Here is a 6000-nt window from a genome sequence, read left to right as displayed (position 1 = left end):
AAAAAGCCATTTTGCATTTATATATGATTTGCATAATGTATTTTGGAAGAAGTATTGAATGTTTTAATTGGTATTGTACCTCATATCATGATCAATCATCTATGAATCTTTCAGGAAAAGACATGAGTCAAGCACATTGCATAAAATTGTATATGAATTATATATTTTTAATAAGATAAATAAATTTTAGAAAAGATAAATAATAAATCTGAAGAATTGAGAATTGAAATAATGAAAGTTGATTAGTTTATACATCAAATGATATGCAAAGTGAAATTTAGAAGGCTGCTTAAATTTTTATTTTGATTATGTATTTTGAGAAAATGTTGAATAGAAATTAATAAACGTCCACATCAATGTGTATCTACAGTGATGGAAAGTTTCTTTAGCTTTTATAATCAGCAGGTCTAGATGACTATCAACTCTTGCCATATAGCAGTACTGTATGTAGTACTAAGACACATATAGTCTTAGCAGGTCTTTTATAGTGTAGGCAAAGAATGAAATTTCTTTATATGTTTAATAATTTTATACAACTATACACTGAAATACAAGAATTTTTATCTGCTCTTATTTTCCTCTTACAATTTGTACTATATATGTTTGTGTGTGTATTATATAAAATAATATATATATATATATATATATATATATAGTATTTCTCTCATATATTACATCCCACTCATAGCTTACCTTACTTCTACTCCTACCATGTCCTTCTACCCCACCTCTCTTCTTCTCTAGATTTACTCTTCCTATCCATTTTCCTTCAGAAAAGAGTAGGCCTCCCAGATATAACAACCAAACATAGCATGAAAAGTTACAATAAGAATATGCACATACCCTCATATCAAGGCTGAAGAAGGGCACCCAAACAGAGGAAAAGGGTTCTAAGAACAAAGAATCAGAAATAACCATCACTCTATTAGGAGTCCCACAAGAACACCAAGATACACATCCTTAAGGTGTATACAGAAAATCTAATTCAGACCCATACAAATTTCCGATTGTTGGTTTAGTCTCAGTTTGCTGATATAAGCCCTGCTTAGTTGATGCTCTGGGCAATGTACCTGATATATCCTTGACCCCTATGGTTCCAAAAATCCTTCCTTCCCCTTTTTCATAGGTATCCCTCGAGTGCCACCTAATGTTTGGCTGTGGGTTTCTGAATCTGCTCCCATCAGTTTCTGGATAAAGCCTTTCAGATGATGGTTGGCCTAGGCTTCTGTGTATTAGTAAAACAGAATGTTACTTTCTCTCTCTCTCTCTCTCTCTCTCTCTCTCTCTCTCTCTCTCTCTCTCTCTTTCTTTTTTTCCCAACTGTGTTTGGCTCTAATCCAGGTTTCTCTGCTTTCCAGGCTGTGCCAAATGTGGCATGGACATCAAGTTGAACCAGTTAATGATTGACTATTCTCACAAATTCTCTGCTACCATTACCCCAGTGCAACTTGTAGGCAGGAAAGACTGTTGGAAAAAAAGCTTTTGAGCTGGGTTGATCTTGCAGTCCCCCACTGGAAGTCTTACCTGGTTACAGAAGCTAGCCAGTTCAGGCTTCTCTTAGGGTCACCCTTGTAGATTCCAGGGAGTTTCCATTACACTAGGTTTCCACATCACCCCAAAATGTCTACCAGTTCCTGTCATCATTCCCAGTACACTCTCCTTCCATCTCCAACCCCAACCTGATCTCTGTTATTCCCATCCCTACCCATCTTCAGTTCATTTTTTATTAGTTATTTTTCTTAATGCTGTTCCTAAGTACTTAGTAAAAAATAGCCTATAGAGGAGTGCATTATTATTATTATTATTATTATTATTTGTATTTCAAGGAATTGACACCTCTGTGGAAGGAAAAACATAGACACAAAGCCATTCATTCCCCATCCTTTCTTAAAATGCTCTTTATAGGCAAAATATGTTTTCTTCATACTTTATGTTGTCTTAGTCTATTCAATCTAATAAGATATTCTACTTGAGTATTAGCACTGGACCTCCCAAGACTGAATCCCAGAATGCATTCACCTGCTCTATAATATGAGAAGTCAGTTTGTCAATAAACAGAGATCCAAGCATCTATTTAGCAAATAGGAGTCAGGATTTCCTTATCATGAAACATTACTAGATTCTGATATCTCATCACAATAACTAGATATGAACAACATAGACAATAGGTCTTCACCAAAATTATTAATTCCATAATGTCTTTTTTTTTGGGGGGGGGGGTTCAAGACAGGGTTTCTCTGTATTGCCCTGGCTGTCCTGAAAACCACTCTTCCTGTTCCTGCCTCCCAAGTGCTGGGATTACATTCTCTGAAAAAAAAAGTGACTTTTACAATGTCTAGGACAATGAAGCCAAACTGACAATCATAAACATGAGCAATGATTCCAAAATTAATAGGATTTTGTTTTCTCTGCCCCCTACTTTATATGTTACTTGGATATCTGAAGTAGCTTCCTGATTAATAAGGGTTGCCATAATTCAAGACATTCAGTCAAATTAAGTTACAGTAATTAAAGAAGAAATATAAAATTTACTAGGAAATTTTATAATATCAAGAGAAATTTATTACTGTAAACTATGGGTAAATAGTAGTAAATCTAATTAATGATACTGATTAGAAAAATAAATTTTAAAACAGCATTATATAGAACAGAAAAATAAAGAATTCCTGCTTGCTTAAAATTTATGTACAGTGGGTGGTATGGGCAGGAAAGCACAGAGGGCCAGAATAATGAATGTAAATATGTATCTGGAAAGTGAACCTCTGGAAATTCCCGAGAGACTTGAGATGTGAGAGGTTACCAAGACTCAATGAGGATAATCGTAATCAAAATGCCCAACAGTGGTGAGATGGAACCTAAAGAGACCACCTCCGGGTTATATACAGGCCCCCAGTGGAAGGATGAAGTCACTAACCCATCTTCAAAATTTTGGACCCAGAATTGTTCCTGTCTAAAAGTAATGCAGGGATAAACATGGAGCAGAGACTGAAGGAAATGGCATCCAATTTCCAGGTCAACTTGGGATGCATTCCTGGAAGGGCACCAAACCCTGACACTATTACTGATGCAATCTTATGCTTGCAGGCAGGAATCTTGCAGGCAGGCTTCTGAGAGGTTCAACCAGCAGCTGACTGAGACAGATGAAGATACTTACAGCCAAGTGGTCAGGGACCACTTTGCAATAGTTAGGTGAAGGATTAAAGGTGCTGAAGGGGGTGGCAGCTCCATAGGAAGACCAACAGTGTCAATTAACCTCAACCCCTGGGAGCTCTGAGAGACTAAGCCAACAACCAAAGAGCATACATGAGCTGGCCCATGACCCAAGACACATGTGTATCATAGGACTGCCTTGTCTTGCCTCAGTGGAAGATGATTCACCTAATCTTGTAGAGACATGATGCCCCAGATAAAGGGGATGCCCACAGGGTGAGGTGGGGTGCAGTGAACGTGGCTGGGTAGGTGGGGGAATCACCCCGTCAGAGGCAAAATGGGGTGGGGAAGAGATGAAGAACTTTGGGGAGGGGGACCAGGAGGTATACCAGCAATTGGAATGTAAAAATATAATATAATTTTAAAGGAAAAAAAGAAAGAAAATAATTTGGTTCTGTATTTAAAATTTAAAGGAAAAAAAAAAACTCCAGCTAATTGTTCACATAAATTGAAAAACTAACCTGTCATTTATATGAAGTACTTCATTAAAAAACATAAAACTCCTTTGTTAGCAAAAGAAAAAACATCCTGAGAGTAAAGCATAATGCTGGTGAAATTACCAAATCTTAAATGTGTTACACACCCCACCCCTAGTAATAACAATATGGTACTAGCACAAGAAATTTTTTCTTTGTATCACATGGACACTGGAATCCAAACCCAGTCAAATGTCAGAGATGTAAGCCTTGGTTCCAGTGAGTACATCTACAAAATAACTCCTGCTCATAAGTTTCAGGGAACACAAAGAAAGTGGGGGCAGAAATGATCAGGGAGTTTGTTGTGAGACTGTGTCTCCTAGTAGAGTCAGAAAATATACCTATAAATTCTCACCAATGTAAGCTGAATAAAGGAAATAAGATGTCAGAGTGGATAATGGAAAGTCCATGGGGCCTCAACAATGTACAAAGAACTACAGAAATTCAGAAATAATGTAAATTTGAGAAATAGTATCACCCAGGGAAGAGCACACCAATTGGTTATCCAATGCTAAATGATCAGCTATGAAAATATACATAAAAGTAACATTAGGCTGGCTATGTAGGCTATGTTTATGATCATGTGTGTTTGTAGAAACATGTGAATGTAACAAAAGTTAATGAAAAATGCAAAGAATTTGAAAGAGATATAAAGGTATATGGGAATCTTTGGAGGGAAATGATATAATTATATATTAATATCAACAATAAGGGAAATAGTTTTAAAATTGCTTACCTAATGGAATTTTAATATGCTTTTATTTTTAGAGTATATATGTATGTATGTATGTATGTATATATATATATATATATATATACATACATACATACATACATATAGATATATTCAAATAAAAACTAGATTTTTAGGAAAACTCAGCTTCAGTTAGATTTCGTAGCTTAAATAAAAGAGGGTCATATAGTTCTTCATCATAAAATTATTATGCCTTGGACAGGATATTTCTGGATTTCATCTGTGCCTCAGAGCTATTCCTGTGCCACAGCTCTCTGCATCCACATCCAGCCCAGAGAAAGCTGGTCTTCTAGGAGTGCTGACACACATAAAATCACAGGAGAGACCATCACTACTGCTCCAATACCTGACCCAACTGGAGCCCACAGGACAAAGGAACTGTGAAGAAGCCTGGGACAGAATGATTCCAGTTTCCATCTGTGCCCTGGAAATAAGTCTGTGCCAGAGGTCTCCACACTCAAATCTAGCCTGAAAAGAGCTAGTCTCCCAGGAGTACTGACATACCTAAGAACATAGGCTCACAGGAAGGACACATTACTTCAGAGACAGAAAGACCAGCTAATACCAGAGATAACCAGATGACAAGATGCAAGCACAAGAACATAAGCAACAAAAATCAAGGCTACTTGGCACCATCAGAACCTAGTTCTCCCACCACAGCAAGTCCTGGATACCCCAACACACTGGAAAAGCAAGTTTCTGATTTAAAATCATATCTCATGGTAACGATAGAGGACTTTAAGATGGACATAAATAGCTCCCTTTGAGAAATACAGGTGAACACAGGCAAACAGCTAGAAGTCATTAAAAAGGAAACACAAGAATTCCTTAAAGAAATACAGAAAAATACAATCAAACAGGTGAAGGAATTGAAAAAAACCATCCAGGATCTAAAAAGTGGAATAGAAACAATAAAGAAATCACAAAGGGAGATAACCCTGGAGATAGAAAACCTAGGAAAGCAATCAAGAGTCACAGATGCAAGCATCATTAACAGAATAAAAGAGATAAAAGAAAGTATCTCAGGTATAGAAGATACTATAGAAGACTGACACAACAGTGAAAGAAAATGCAAAAAACAAAAAGCTCCAAACCCAAAACATTCAGGAAATCTAGGACACAAGTGTCAAGACAGAACCTAAAAATAACAGGTTATAGAAGAGAGTAAGTACTTCCAACTTAAAGGACCAGCAAACATCTTCAACAAAATTATAGAAGAAAACTTCTCTAACCTAAAAAAAGAGATGCCCATAAACATATAAGAAGCCTACAGAACTCCAAACAAATAGGACCAGAAAAGAAATTCCTGCTGTTACATAATAATTAAAACACCAAATGCACTGAACAAAGAAAGAACATTAAAAGCAGTAAGGGAAAAAGGAAAAGTATCATGTAAAGAGAGACCCCTCAGAATTACACCAGACTTCTCAACAGAGACTCTAAAAGCAAGAAGATCGTGGTCAGAAGTCATACACACCCTAAGAGAATAAAAATGACAGCCCAGGCTACTACACCCAGCAAAACTCTCAATTATCATAGACAGGGAAACAAGATATTCCA

Source organism: Mus caroli, unplaced genomic scaffold, assembly GCF_978045245.1.
Source record: "Mus caroli unplaced genomic scaffold, Mus_caroli_1 scaffold_1, whole genome shotgun sequence".
NCBI classification, from domain to species: Eukaryota; Metazoa; Chordata; class Mammalia; order Rodentia; family Muridae; genus Mus; species Mus caroli.
The sequence above is the reverse complement of the archived record's forward strand: the minus strand, read 5'-3'. Positions refer to the sequence as shown.